This window comes from Hylobates moloch, unplaced genomic scaffold (assembly GCF_009828535.3).
Source record: "Hylobates moloch isolate HMO894 unplaced genomic scaffold, HMol_V3 SCAFFOLD_19, whole genome shotgun sequence".
Lineage (NCBI taxonomy): Eukaryota > Metazoa > Chordata > Mammalia > Primates > Hylobatidae > Hylobates > Hylobates moloch.
Genome location: NW_026652294.1, coordinates 51044141 through 51060724, shown reverse-complemented (window position 1 = coordinate 51060724; position 16584 = coordinate 51044141). Strand labels below are relative to the sequence as shown.

Sequence of the window (16584 nt, the reverse complement as noted above, 5' to 3'; positions counted from 1 at the left end):
CCTTCTGTTATGAAAAACATACATGGACACAAAGTTTATACAATTCTATACAAATTCCAAGGGCTTCAGAACTCAACCCTCTTTGGAAGCCCATCCACGGACCTCAGGATAAGAAATCTGCCTCTGCCTGCTACTCTTCTTGTCCCCATTTTTTTCCAGGGATTACAGTGAAAGGAGAGAAAATCCTCAGCCTATTTGGAATACAAAGAAAACTGCCACCCACAGTCTGTCACCCTGGCACCCTCACCATCTGCAGCTTTTCAAAGCTCTTGCCTGTTCCCACCCCCTTCCAGAGCTGTGTTGCTGAGGCCTCTTCCACAGGCCTGATGTTTGCTGAGCTCTGCCCAGAGCATCCTCTTTGGGACTGCCTCACACTGATGCACATTAAAAATAAAAGGGATGGGGCTCTGTGTGCTCAGTCCGCTTCTGGCAGGGGACACTTAAATTTGCTGCTTGTCAGGAAATTCACTCTGAACACAAAAGTGTCCTGGGCAAAAGATTCTCAACCAGAAAGAGTGCAGAAGTCTGAGGCTGCAGGTGAGGCAGAAAGCACCCCCTAGCCAGCTGGAAGCCACTACGCTGTTCAGCAGACTTGACTGAAGCAGGTGTCCAACCCCAACTAGCCACCTCCACCTCCACCAAACTGATGGGGCCTCCTTTGTGGGGAGAACTGCTTTCGCCTGATGGCATATGACAGAAACAACAGAGGCTGGCAAACAAGGCTGGTCATGAAGGGCTCACTCACCCATCATATAGGCACTGGGCACTACTGTGCATCGGCATTGGGCCAGGCACTCTAGAGGCCCGACACCTCCCTGCCTTTCAGGAGCACGTGTTGTACTGCAAGAGCATGGGACCAGGTAATGCCAATGTGTGTATTCAGTGTGGTCAAGGGCTCCTCCTGACCCCCACTGGCCTATTATGAGGCCTTGAGCAAGTCACTTCACCATCTGGAGCCTCATTTTACCCACTTGTAACAGGAAGGTATTGGACCTGATGATCCAGAAGGTTCTCTTCCAGGTCATGAAACTTCTCCATTTCCATAGGGACTACATACAAAGCTTTTGCAGGAAATTGTATTGCTATCACTGGGCCACTAGATGACGATTGCACTTTGTTTAGGAGAAATGCTACCTTGGAAGAGTCACTGATGAGAACAGCCACACTCACAAAAATGGGCTTTTTATGCCAGTGAGGAATTATGTAATTAAATGGACAAAATCGAACTGCAAAGCAGCGGATAGTATCTGTCACCCGTATGACAAAATATGCTTAATTATCAAAACAACATATCTAACTGTTTCTGTGCTGATTCAGAAGGCACTTGGGGATCTTGGAGAATCTCATAGTTGTGGTTTGGGAGCAGGAAGTGGAGTTCTCAGCACTGACGTCAGGAGACCTTCTAGTCCCAGCTCTTGCTCTAAGAGTTCGTTTGACTTTGGTGAATCATGCATCCTTCCTCTACCTTTGTTTCTGCATCTTTAAAACAAGGAGGGGCTCAACCAGACTCCGTGAAGTGGCCCTAGTTCTAGCATTCTACAGTTCTCTGGATCAGATTGCCAAGTGTAATAAAGATTTCCAGCACTAGACATGGATGAGAAATCCCTATCATTTTTGGTCTCTAGAACAAGAGAAAGAAGGCCTACTGTCACACACATGTTTAGAACGCAACATGTTACCACCATGATTTGGGACAGCTTGAGGGAGTCTCTGACCTTTGCCAAAGAAGTCTTTGCCAAATTAAAAATCCCGTAAAACTTGAAGTCTGCCTCTGTGCAAAGGAGTGTGGCAACAGATCCCACCTGTCAGGAAGACAAAATTGTCTCGCCCCATGACCAGAACCAGTCCCCTAGGCAAACAGCTTGAGTTCTTGCAGAAAATCTTCCAGCTTCTTCCTGGGGCCAGCACTAGTTCTTTCTCTCCTTTGTTACTCCATATTGGCTTCATTTCCCCCCACTTCCCTTTCTCTGTGTGCGTCAAACTTCACTCTGTTCAGGGAAGGAACCCATGGCTCTCAGGAACAGAAAATATCCCTTTTAGAGCTCATAGTCACAAATGAGCTAGCACCTCAATCTAAAGAGGTTTCTCAAAGTGTGGTCTGTCGACTCCGTGTATCACAATCAGTGATGCTAAAAGTGCAGAATCCAGGTTCTACCTCAATGTACTGACACAGGATTTCTATAGGAAGCCTGGAATATGCATTGTCACAAGCATTCTGGATGGGAATGAAGCCTGAGCCCCACTGCCTCACAACAGGGCCCCTTGTCCAGGTCTAAGATATTTGAATTACAGGCAATTTAGTGGAATTTTAGTATTGAAACCAGAATAAGAGGTAACAATACATGATTTGAGAAGCCATACATGACATTTGTTGACATAGACAAAAAAAAAAAAAAAACTAAGGCCAGGTGTAGTGGCTCGCGCCTATAATCCTGGCACTTTGGGAGGCTGAGGCAGGCAGATCACCTGAGGTCAGGAGTTCAAGACCAGCCTGGCCAACATGGTGAAACCCGGTCTCTACTAAAAATACAAAACTTAGCTGGGCATGGTGGCGGGCACCTGTAATCCCAGCTACTCAGTAGGCAGAGGCAGGAGAATTGCTTGAACCTGGGAGGTGGAGGTTGCAGTGAGTCAAGATCGTGCCACTGCACTCCAGCCTGGGCAACAGAGCGAGACTCCATCTTAAAAAAAAAAAAAAAAAAAAAAAAAAAAGAGAGAGAGAGAGAAAAAATATCTAAGACAGAGATTGGCAGTAGCTCATATGGGGCTTCTCTAATGGCAGTGCTACTGTAAAATCCAGGCCTGCTCATCTTCTTTAAAGGTGAAGAAATTTACATTTCCCTTCCCAACTTCATCAGAATCGGGGGGCAGCAACTCACCCTAATTAGTCATCTCACAATAAACTGGTAAATAAACTACAATGTTATTCTGTTAGTTACAAAGACAGAAAAAATTGCTAAGAAAACAGGAGTATTCATGTCAGCATGCCAAGGAATTGCCCCCGCCCCACCCCCCACACCTTTCCCTTTTTTTTTTTTTTTTTTTTTTTAGAAAAGTCTACGTAGAAAGGCAAATTACCACTAACAGATGGTTTGATGAGCATGGGCATGGGAATTAGATAATGTTAAAGTCATGAGATATGGCAACCAGCAACACTCTCCATCAAAGGAAAGAAGGTGAGAACAGACCTGCAATTTACCTAAGCACTTCCTATTGACAAGGCACCATCCCTACTCTTAATCTTGTAGGAATATGCTTGACAAAGGAACAAGAATCTTCTTGCTAGCTGGTTTGATCTAGGCAATGATAGCAAACCCAGTGATAAATGTTTTGCTTTTTTTTTTTGAGACGGAGTCTTGTTCTGTCACCCAGGCTGGAGTGCAGTGGCCCGATCTCAGCTCACTGCAATCTCTGCCTCCTGGGTTCAAGCGATTCTCCTGCCTCAGCCCCTCAAGTAGCTGGGACAACAGGTGCCCACCACCACGCCCAGCTAATTTTTGTATTTTTAGTAGATACAAGGTTTCATCACGTTGGCCTGGCTGGTCTCGAACTCCTGACCTCAGGTAATCTGCCCACTTCGGCCTCCCAAAGTGCTGGGATTACAGGGGTGAGCCACCGCACCTGGCTGGTTTCTTCTTCTGCTATTTTCTCCCCACACCGTGGTAGTCCACCTTTATTCTGTCCATTGTTACACAAGTGAACAGAATTCTTGAGATGCAGCCTAGTCCTACTAACTAATAAAATTTCTTAATTCTTAATTCTCTTCATCTCCACAAATGGGATTCTTAATTCTCCACAAATCGGACTGTAATCCATTACCTATAATTCCATTTGCATTTTCACCTAACCTCCACACTTGCTAAACACTTATTTTAGCAAAATGAGGCATAACAAATAAAATATTTGCTTTTCTACCAAATTATGTTTAAATTATGCACACATTTAATTCTTAACATCTCTTCCAAAAGTACAGCTGAAGCAGCCTTAGATGGAATGGAAGTGACCAGTACTTCATTTATGTGCAATGCACATCTAACCCATATGTATCTAACTAGGTTTCAGGCTCAGCTTCCAATCTAGGTCATGAAGGTATGCACAGCCTCCCTAACTTTCCCCATCATCTCATGGGTCCACTTTGTTACCATTAGTCACCTGTCATGTGGGTTCTACTGATGTGATCTGTCCTCCTCAGCTTTATAGGTTACATTTTTTCCTATAATCGACTTACATTTAGGGGAAAGGAAAAGTCAGAGGAAGCAGGTATATTGAAAGCTTGCTTATCTTTACAGCAGCTGCTGAAACAGCTGAAGTAGAAAACACTAGCTTCTTTCTCAAGAGCTTTTATTTAAAATAATATCACTGTACATATAAAATAGTGAAAGCATTAGAAATATGATACTCTTAAGACCTGATCTACATTTTCCTAGTTCAATGAAAAGAGAATGGGATTATCATATGGAAGAGAGCCAAAGGCACAGATAATACAAAATAACAAATTTAAGTTACCAAACATATACACTTTCACTTGTAATACATTTTGGGGTTTTTTGGTTGTTGTAGTTTCTTTTTTATGAAAAGAGTTAACACTTTTATTTTCACATTTCGCAATACAAATACAAACTACTTTTTTTGGTCCCACTTCTCCCCTCCAAAACTATTCTCTCTTTGATAAGAAAAGAGAGAAAGTCTTCCTTATCGTGCTGTTATGAAAACACCCAGAGTCACAGCACCATGATCTCCTAGTGAAGTAGAACAAGTAATATAAACCTGATACACAAGGCCTCTGCACTATCCTTAACCATCTGGTCAAGTCATTCTAGGCCAAGCAGGCACCATCATGGGACAGGCGGGAGGCCTCATCATTGACATGTGACGTCCCATGAGTGGCTTCATTCCAGGAGCAAGTCCCACTGGCATCATCCCATGAAAAGGAGGGCCCATCATTGGCATCATGGGAGGGCTCCCATATGGGGTGCTGGCATTATACTTGGGCAAAGAGGACCTGGAAGGCTGGGGGGAGGGGGTATCATTGCCCCTGCAGAGGAGGAGCAGAGAATAGAGTAGGAGGTATCTTTCCTGGTTGAAATGCAGCCATTGTTTAGTCAATCAGGTTCTGAGTCTGTTCTTCTATCCATTTCTGGTAGTAGTCTTTCACATTCTCTTTGTGTTTCCTACCACTGAAGTGGGCCTTTCTCACAGATGGAGAATCATGGGAGAGCTACGTATTGCAGTAGACACAATAAGACTTGGGCATGTTGCTCTGAAGGAGGTTGGCCACTCCATTCCACAACGCCTGGAGATGACCTTGTAATACATTTTTCAAACTTACAGTATAACATGGAAATAGTGGTAAAATGTTTGGAAAAAAAAAAAACAACATTTTATTCCAGGAATTCTCTGACCATACTATCATGTCTTTCTAGAACTTTTCATCCCTACTCTGATTATACCTGTTCTTTGATCTTCATAAGATCTTCAGCAACTTGTATACTTCATTTTACCCTAGCTTCTGTTTTGTATCATCCTTTCCTGTTTCATTTTCTTCCCTTTCCTGCCCAGGTCCCATTCTTATCACTTCAACTACTTTCTACCCAGAAAACCCAGCTTCCTTATCTCTTTTACCCACTTCTATTAACCCTGTCTTATAAATCTCCAACCCTGGATTGACCCAAACATATCCATCTTCTTCCATGCTACCCACTGGTAGCCAAGTTGTCAGAGAAATACACACAGCTAGGTGGACTGGTGCTACTAATATACATTTAGGATTTCCAGTCTCATCTGAGTTCTCAGTGCTTCTAGCCATCTGTATCTGTGTCTCTGGTCAGTTACCCTTTTCCCCTCTTCTCCATGATAGGTCCAAATTTTTGCCATTCTTCTCATGCTCCCTAGCCTATCCTAAGTACCCCTACTTTCTTTAACTTATAAAACGGAGATGACCAGGGATGGGCTTCCTCAGTTCCCACTCCCCACTCACAAGCTTATCCACATCTCTGTGTTCCTTCCCGGGTGTCTTGGAGGACGAATGTGTCAAGGCCAGTGTCACCACTGTCCTTGTGTCACCGCTCTTGAATTTACTCTTCTCCATATCCATCCAGGAATTTGTTCCATCAATGATTCATTTGCTCTCCTGTTTCTTCAACTTCCCCCCCCTTCTGGTTTCTTCTCATCATATTCAAGTCTCTTTAAATCGAAAAAATAATAGGCAAAACTCTCACCATTCTACATTCCTCTTTTAGCTATCACTCCTATTTGTCTTCTTTTTATCTGGGCTTCTGGAGAGGTGCTCCATCAGATATGACTTGGCTTCTACCTCTTCAAATTCACAGAAACTGCTTGTCCTAAGGTCATCAATGACTTCCTCATTGTTTAACCCAGGGAATAGTTTGATCTTTCTTAGTTGACTTCTCTGAGATACTTGGCATCATTGCTTTCCTTTTTGAAACTCTCTTCTTTAACTCCCAGTGGTGAATAGGCTGTAGGTTTACTGATAGCTCCGAAATCCTATCTCTAGCCCAACCCACTGCTTCAGACCCTCATATTGAACTGCACACCAAATTGCCCACCTGGATCCAAATGCAACATATCCATAATGGGGCCCATTTATATCTCCCCGAGTTTCTTCCATTCATGGGCCTCAATTACCAAATCAGAAGCCTGGGAGTCATCTTTAACTTCTCCCCTCACCTCCACCCTTACAGCAAATGGTTGCCAAGTATATTCTACTCTACTTAACAAGAAGGCCTCACTTCTAACTTAGACATTGAAAGAATCAACTGACTATTCTGCTTCCCATCTCACCCCAGCGAAATCTCTTGTGGAGATTGGAATTCTGTGGTTTTCTCATTCTGCTCTTCATATGTAACTTCCATTCACTGAATGAAAAGACCTGACTTGGGAGGATGAACCCAGCTGCAGCGAAGGGTACCAAGTATCAAGCTGATTTCTTTTTTAAGTATTTGTGTTGAGAAAACAGGGTTTTGCAAGCCATAATCATCTTGAATTATGCATTGTTGAGCTGCTTTAAGCATAAAAGCAAAAGAAGTAAATGTGTAATATTCAGGGTAAAGTTGGGCCATGAAAATCATCACAGTGAAGTCATTTGTGGGGCCACGCCAGGTTCTTCTCATAAGGATGAATCTCACTAGTTCCCTTTGAAATGAAGGGGCTTGGAGTTCTGAATCACAATCCTATCTTTGTGCTCCAAGTTAAAACACATGAAAATAAAATAGAGGACAGGAGTGTGCCTGCCACCCCCTCAGCAGCCCTTCTGGCACACACGGGTAGACGATCACATGTAGATGCATCTACATGGGTAGATCCATCACCACAGCCCTACTCGATGTCATCACAAGGCATGTTCCAAGACCCATCTGGAAGGTGTTTCAGAAGAGAAAAAGCCTAGAAGACTTCAACACTTATAAAACAGCCCATGTTAATCAGACTCAATTTTATGTCAGAAAAATTTTAAAGGGAGCAAAAATGAACTAAATACCATCCAAGATTCTTTCCAGCTGAAGAAAAGTCTACAATTCCTTTAAGTCACTGGTTCTTAACTTTGGTGGCAGTGGAGGTAAGGGAGGTGTTGCAGACTCCTTTGAGAAATCAATGGAGGATACGGATTCAGTGTTCAAAAAATGCTTACACATACCCCCCCCACACCCCCCAACCACAAACTTTTATGCACAATTTCAAGGATTTCATGCATCCCAGTTTAAGACCTCATGTCTACATTTCGGCACTGACTACACATGAACTTGAATGTGACTGAAACTTTTTTTGTAATCACAAAAATATGATTTCCACTTAGCACCCCTGAAAGTCACCCAGGTTTCTAACCTGTTCCTCTTCCATTTCCTAAGGGTTCTTACTATGGACTTCCCTGGGTGGTGGTGGCAGAGGAGCTATTTCTCAGCTCAGCAGAGAATGCTTCTTCACAGTTAAGCCAGTGTTTCTCAAACAAAAGCCTTTGGGAGAACTTGGACCCATTCCATCTCCAGGCCCATGGCTTCTGGACTGGCTGTGCTAGGAAGGGTAGGCCAAATTTTAGCTGTCCCCAGTAGACGTTCCTCTCCACTGGACTGAGAGTATTATCAAAGAGACCCCAGATTTAGAAGCCAGGCTGGAAGTGGGTAGAATGGTTCAAGCTGCTCCTTTTCTGAAGAGACGTAACTTGGTCTGGCTTGTCTACAGGTTTAAGTCAGGGATGATGGGTGCCTGGGAGGAGGGGAGAGTGGAAGCCATTAAGACAAGGAAACTTTTAAGTGCTTTGGTGGTGCTGGCAGTTGGCATGAGTGGGACACGTGGAAATGGAGCTTGTATTAAGAAGTTAAAGCTGGAGTAAAATGTTTCCCACACTTAAATGTTCTCAGTGCTCAGATCAGTCCACCTCTCTGAAGCTGCCGGAGAGTATCTGGGGCAGCATTACTCTTGCTGCTTTATTACTATCAGTGCCATGTGGCCTCTAATCTCTGTTATGAAGAACAACTTTGGTTTACCCAGATTCTTCACTTTCTAGAAACTCTCACTTCATGATTCCTTAATGGTCATTTACTTACCACTTTCATTTTCCTACAATTTGAGGGTTTTTACAAGAATTGCAAAAATGTGTCAAAATTTCTGACTCCCTTCTGACTCGAAGTCTTGAGAAAATATCTTGCATGCCATAACAACTAAATAAACATGTTTCAATTTCTCCAGTTGATGAAAAAGTCTAATTTTGTTTCATATTACTTCTGCAGAATTACAGAAAATGAAATGTTGGCAGAATTCCATGGGAACAAATAAGGATTTTAGCAGTTGTGCCTAATTCAATTACATCATTACTTCCCAAACTCACCAGTTGTTATATCGTATTGCAAAATGTCACCAGTACTTTCCCAGTTTCATATATTATGGAGAAAAGAGAATTTTATTATGTGCCTGTACAAAAAGTGGAAGAGGAGCTTGTACAAGAGAAGTGTCACGTGACAGTGACTGCGTGCACTTGCCTCCTACAAATTCTGATAGGTGCAGAGAAAAGATTTTAACAAAGTTTATTAGTTCATAATTTTTTTAAAGAACAAAATTTCCAATTTTACTTTGCCTTAATGAGTTAACACAATGTGTTCAATGTATTATGTAGAATAATACTCATGAAATGGATGCTTTCTGTGGACTCAAAAATAGAGGCTTTACATTCACTGTTCTGTCTACCTGGAACTCCCCACCATGCACACACCCTCTCTCTCTCTCTCTCTCGCCCTCTCTCTCTCTCACACACACACACACACACACACACACCTTCACAAATTCATTCCAGGGCATCCTTCATTTTTCACCTGATTGGACAAGTGATTCTATGTCTAATGTGAGTGGAGAAGGGGCTCCAACCCAAGGACATGGTATCTGTTCAAGAAGAAGGGGGGAAGGGTGGGAAATTAGCAAGCATAAGGTTTCAGTGGAAACTATGTCATTCTCTTCCTGCCCCAATCCCCACGGCACTGTAAATGTGAAAGCAGCCCCAGCCCAAACCTAAACGAAGAATAATCTATTATTTATGAATGTAAGCAGTGAAGCCATGGAGCACTTAAAGCACAGATACTGGAGGCAAAATGCCTGGATTTGACTCCCGGCTCTAAAGGTTACTACCTGTGCCACCACAGATAAATTGTTTAACCTCTTTTTTGCTTCAGTTTCCTAATTGGTAAAGGGAAATAATAATAATAATAACAATAAGAAGAAGAAGAAGGAGGAGGAGGAGCAGGAGGAGGAAGATGAGCAGCAAGATGTCGGACTAGAAGGCTCCACCTATCATCCCCCCTGCAAGGACACCAAGTTAATAACTATCTATACAGAAAAAACACCTTCATAAGAACCAAAAATCAGGTGAGCCCTCATAGTACCTGGTTTTAACTCCATATCACAGTACAAGATATAAATAGAAACAACAAAAAGTTAAAAAGCAGGGAAACAAAGTTATGGCATAGAGTTCTTATCTTCTATTTTTTGCTTGAATATGCAAACAGTGTTATGTTGTTATGAGGTTAAAATAATGGGCTATAAGATGGTATTTGTAAGCTTCATGGTAACCTCAAACCAAAAAACATACAACAGAGACACAAAAAAATAAAAAGCAAGAAACTAAATCATATCACCAGAGAAAATCACCTTTCACTAAAGGAAGACAGAAAGGAAAGAAAGAAAGAAGAGAAGACCATAAAAAATCAGAAAACAAGTAACAAAATGGAAGGAGTAAGTTCTTACTTATCGATTACATCATTGAATGTAAATGGACTATCTAATCAAAAGACACAGACTGACTGAATGGATGACAAAACAAGACCCATTGATCTGCTGCCTACAAGAAACACACTTCCCCATAAAGACACACATAGACTAAAAATAAATGGATGGAAAAAGACATTCCATGCCAATGGAAACCAGAAAACAGTGGGAGAAACTATACTTATATCAGACAAAATAGATTTCAAAACAAAAACTGTAAGAAGCTACAAAGAAGGTCACTAATGATAAAGGGGTCAATTCAGCAAGAGGATATAACAATTTTAAATATATAAGTACCCAACACTGGATCACCCAGATACACAAAGCAAATGTTATTAGAGCTAAAAAGAGAGATAGGCCCCAATACAATAATAGCTGGAGACTTTGAGACACTCAACTTTCAGCATTGGACAGATCTTCCAGACAGAAAATCAGCAAAGAAACATTAAACTTAATCTGCACTACAGACCGAATGGATCTAATAGATATTTACAGAACATTTCATCCAACGGCTTCAGAATACGCATTCTTTTTCTTAGCACATGCATCATTCTCAAGGATAGGCCATATGTTAGGTCACAAAACAAGTCTTAAAACATTCAAAAATTTTTAAATAATATCAAGTATTTTCTCTGACCACAATGGAATAAAACTAGAGACTAATAACAAGAGAAATTTTGAAAATTATGCAAACACATGGAAATTAAACAATATGCTCCAGAATGACCAGTGGGTCAATGAAGAAATTAAGAAGAAAATTGAAAATTTTCTTGAAACAAATGATAATGGAAACACAACATACTAAAACCTATGAGATACAGCAAAACCAGGACTAAGAAGGAATTTTATAGCTATAAGTGCCTACATCAAAAAAAGAGAAAACGGTGGCTCACACCTGTAATCCCAGCACTGTGGGAGGCCGAGGCAGGTGAATCGTGAGGTCAGGAGATGGAGACCATGGTGAAACCCAGTCTCTACTAAAAATACAAAAAATTAGCTGGGCGCGGTGGCAGGCACCTGTAGTCCTAGCTACTCAGGAGGCTGAGGCAGAAGAATGGCATGAACCCGGAAGGTGGAGCTTGCAGTGAGCCGAGATTGTGCCACTGCACTCCAGCCTGGGTGACAGAGCGAGACTCCATCTCAGAAAAAAAAGAGAGAAAAAAACTTCAGATAAACAACCTGATGATGCATCTCAAGGAATGAGAAAAGCAAGAAAAAACCAAACCCAAAATTAGTAGAAGAAAAGAAACAATAAAGATCAGAGTGGAAATTAATGAAACTGAAGTGAAAAAATACCAACGATCAATGAAACAAAAAGTTGGATTTTGAAAAGTTAAACAAAATTGACAAACCTTGAGCCAGACTAACTAAGAAAAAAAGAGAGAAGATACAAATAAATAAAACCAGAAATGAAAAAGGAGACATTACAACTAATACAGCAGAAATTCAAAGGTTCATTAGAAGTTACTATGAGCAACAATATGCCAGTAAATTAGAAAATCTAGAACAAATGGACACATTTCTGGACACATACAATCCACCAAGATTGAACCAGGAAGAAATCCAAAACATGGACAAACCAGTAACAAGTAGTGAGATCAAAGCCATAACAAAAACTCTCCCAGTAAAGAAAAGCCCAGGACCCGATGACTTCACTGACGAATTCTACAAAACATTTAAAGAACTAATATCAATCCTACTCAAACTATCTCAAAAAAATAGAGGAGCAGGGAATACTTCCAAACTCATTCTGTGAGGCCAGCATTACCCCAATACCAAAACCAGATAAAGACACATCAATAAAAGGAAACTACTGGCCAGAATCTCTGACAAATATTAATGCAATTTTTTCAACAAAATAATAGCAAACCAAATTCAACAATACATTAGAAAGATCATTCATCATGACCAAGTGGGATTTATCCCTGGGATGCAAGAATGGCTTAACATAGCAAATGCTTTGCAAAGACAGTTCAACATACCAAATCAATCAATGTGATATATCAACAGAATGAAGGATAAAAACTATAGAATTATTTCAATTGATACTGAAAAAGGATTTGATAAAATTTAACATTCCTTCATGATAAAAACCCTCAAAAAACTGAGTACAGCAGGAGTATAAGTTAACATAATAAAAGCCATATACAACATACCCACAGCTAGTATCATACTGAATGGGAAAAAAACCTGAAATCCTCTCCTCTAAGATCTGGAACATGACAAGGATGCCCACTGATATCACTGTTATCCAGCACAGTACTAGAAGTCCTAGCTAGAGCAATCAGACAAAAGAAAGATATAAAGGGCATCCAAATTAGAAAAGAAGTGAAATCATCCTTGTTTGCGGATGATATGATCCTATGTTTGGAAAAATCTAAAGATTACACAAGAAACCTATTAAAAATGATGAACAAATTTAGTTGCAGGATATAAAATCAACATAACCAAAATCAGTAGCATTTCTATATGCCAACAGTGAACAATCCGAAAAAGAAATAAAACAGTTACCCCACTTACAATAGCCACACATAAAGTTAAATACCTAGGAATTAACTAAACAAGTGCAAGATCTTGATAGCCATTCCAAGATGGCCGAATAGGAACAGCTCCGGTCTGCAGCTCCCAGCGTGGTCGACACAGAAAAAGGGTGCTTTCTGCATTTCCAGCTGAGGTACCTGGTTCATCTCATTGGGACTGGTTGGACAGTGGGTGCAGCCCACATAGGGTGATCAAAAGCAGGGCAGGGTATCGCCTCACCTGGGAAGTGCAAGGGGTCGGGGGATTTCCCTTTCCTAGCCAAGGGAAGCTGTGACAGACTGTACCTGGAAAATCAGGACAGTGCCACCCAAATACTATGCTTTTCCAGTGTTCTTAGCAAACGGCACATCAGGAGATTATATCCCACGCCTGGCTTGGCAGGTCCCACGCCCACGGAGTCTTGCTCACTGCTAGCGCAGCAGTCCAAGATCAAACTGCAAGGCGGCAGCTTGGCTCTGGGAGGGGCATCTGCAATTGGTGAGGCTTGAGTAGGTAAACAAAGCAGCTGAGTGGTAGAGCCCACCTCAGCTCAATGAGGCCTGCCTGCCTCTGCAGACTCCACCTTTGGGGTCAGGGCATAGCTGAACAAAAGGCAGCAGAAACTTCTGCAGACTTAAACGTCCCTGTCTGACAGCTCTGAAGAAAGCAGTGGTTCTCCCAGCATGGTGTTTGAGCTCTGAGAACAGACAGACTGCCTCCTCAAGTGGGTCCCTGACACCCGTGTAGCCTAACTGGGAGACAACTCCCAGTAGGGGCCAACTGACACCTCATACAGCCAGGTGCCCCTCTGAGACGAAGCTTCCAGAGGAAGGATCAGGCAGCAATATTTGCTGTTCTGCAATATTTGCTGTTCTGCATCCTCTGCTGGTGATACCAAGGCAAACAGGGTCTGGAGTGGACCTCCAGCAAACTCCAACAGACCTGCAGCTGAGGAACCTGACTGTTAGAAGGAAAACTAACAAACAGAAAGGAATAGTATCAACATCAACAAAAAAGACATCCACACCAAAACCCCATCTGTAGGTCACCATCATCAAAGACCAAAGGTAGACAAAACCACAAAGATGGCGAGAAACCAGAGCAGAAAAGCTGAAAGTTCTAAAAACCAGAGCACCTCTTCTCCTCCAAAGGATCACAGCTCCTCACCAGCAATGGAACAAAGCTGGACTGAGAATGACTTTGACCAGCTGACAGAAGTAGGCTTCAAAAGGTCGGTAATAACAAACTTCTCTAAGCTAAAGGAGCACGTTCGAACCCATCCCAAGGAAGCTAAAAACCTTGAAAAAAGATTAGACGAATGGCTAACTATAATAAACAATGTAGAGACGACCTTAAATGACCTGATGGAGCTGAAAACCATGGCACAAGAACTACGTGATGCATGCACAAGCTTCAGTGGAATAAAGACTATCAGTGATTGGAGATCAAATGAATGAAATGAAGCAAGAAAAGAAGTTTAGAGAAAAAGAGTAAAAAGAGGTGAACAAAACCTCCAAGAAATATGGGACTATGTGAAAAGACCAAATCTACGTTTGATTGGTGTACCTGAAAGTGAAGGCGAGAATGGAATCAAGCTGGAAAACACTCTTCAGGATATTATCCAGGAGAATGTCCCCAACCTATCAAGGCAGGCCAACATTCAAATTCAGGAAATACAGAGAACACCACCAAGATACTCCTCGAGAAGAGCAACCCCAAGACACATAATTGTCAGATTTACCAAGGTTGAAATGAAGGAAAAAATGCTAAGGGCAGCCAGAGAGACAGGTCGGGTTACCCACAAAGGGAAGCCCATTAGACTAACAGCAGATACCTTGGCAGAAACTCTACAAGCCAGAAGAGAGTGGGGCCAATATTCAACATTCTCAAAGAAAAGAATTTTCAACCTAGAATTTCATATCCAGCCAAACTAAGCTTCATAAGGGAAGGAGAAATAAAATCCTTTACAGACAAACAAATGCTGAGAGATTTTGTCACCACCAGGACTGCCTTACAGGAGCTCCTGAAGGAAGCACTAAACACAGAAAGGAACAACCAGTACCAGCCACTGCAAAAACATGCCAAATTGTAAAGACTATCAAGCCTAGGAAGAAACTGCACCAACTAACAGGCAAAACAACCAGCTAACATCATAATGACAGGATCAAATTCACACATAACAATATTAACCTTAAAAGTAAATGCACTAAACGCTCCAATTAAAAGACACAGACTGGTAAATTGGATAAAGAGTCAAGACCCATCAGTGTGCTGTATTCAGGAGACCCATCTCACGTGCAGAGACACACATAGGCTCAAAATAAAGGGATGGAAGAAGATCTACCAAGCAAATGGAAAGCAAAAAAAAGCAGGGGTTGCAATCCTAGTCTCTGATAAAACAGACTTTAAACCAACAAAGATCAAAAGAGACAAGGCCATGACATAACGGTAAAGGGATCAATGCAACAAGAAGAGCTAACTATCCTAAATATATATGCACCCAATACAGGAGCACCCAGATTCATAAAGCAAGTCCTTAGAGACCTACAAAGAGACTTAGACTCTCACACAATAATAACGGGAGACTTTAACACCCCACTATCAACATTAGACAGATCAACGAGATAGAAGGTTAACAAGGATATCCAGGACTTGAACTCAGCTCTGCACCAAGCAGACCTAATAGACATCTAAACAACTCTCCACCCCAAATCAATAGAATATACATTCTTCTCAGCACCACGCCGCACTTATTCCAAAATTGACCACGTAGTCGGAAGTAAAGCACTCCTCAGCAAATGTAAAAGAACAGAAATTATAACAAACTGTCTCTCAGACCACAGTGCAATCAAACCAGAACTCAGGATTAAGAAACTCACTCAAAACTGCTCAACTACATGGAAACTGAACAACCTGCTCCTGAATGACCACTGGGTACATAATGAAATGAAGGCAGAAATAAAGATGTTCTTTGAAACCAATGAGGAAAAAGACACAACATACCAGAATCTCTGGGACACATTCAAAGCAGTGTGTAGAGGGAAATTTATAGCACTAAATGCCCAGAAGAGAAAGCAGGAAAGATCTAAAATTGACACCCTAACATCACAATTAAAAGAACTAGATAAGCAAGAGCAAACAAATTCAAAAGCTAGCAGAAGGCAAGAAATAACTAAGATCAGAGCAGAACTGAAGGAGATAGAGACACAAAAAACCCTTCAAAAAATCAATGAATCCAGGAGCTGGTTTTTTGAAAAGATCAACAAAATTGATAGACCACTAGCAAGACTAATAAAGAAGAAAAGAGAGAAGAATCAAATAGAGGCAATAAAAAATGACAAAGGGGATATCACCACCGATCCCACAGACATACAAACTACCATCAGAGAATACTATAAACACCTCTATGCAAATAAACTAGAAAATCTAGAAGAAATGGATAAATTCCTTGACACATACACCCTCCCAAGACTAAACCATGAAGAAGTTGAATCTCTCAATAGACCAATAACAGGCCCTGAAATTGTGGCAATAATCAATAGCCTACCAACCAAAAAAAGTCCAGGAACAGACAGATTCACAGCCGAATTCTACCAGAGGTACAAGGAGGAGCTGGTACCATTCCTTCTGAAACTATTTCAATCAATAGAAAAAGAGGGAATCCTCTCTAACTCGTTTTATGAGGCCAGCATCATCCTGATACCAAAGCCTGGCAGAGACACAACCAAAAAAAGAGAATTTTAGACCAATATCCTTGATGAACATTGATGCAAAAATCCTCAATAAAATACTGGCAAA

The 16584-nt window shown here is 41.5% G+C and overlaps 1 protein-coding gene and 1 pseudogene across 1 annotated transcript in view; both read right to left on the bottom strand.

Annotated features, from left to right (window-relative positions):
• Nucleotides 1-16584, bottom strand: part of TAF1L (TATA-box binding protein associated factor 1 like) — a 74482-nt gene that overhangs the window by 45467 nt on the left and 12431 nt on the right.
• LOC116458386 (U1 small nuclear ribonucleoprotein C-like) lies at nucleotides 4795-5254 on the bottom strand (annotated as a pseudogene).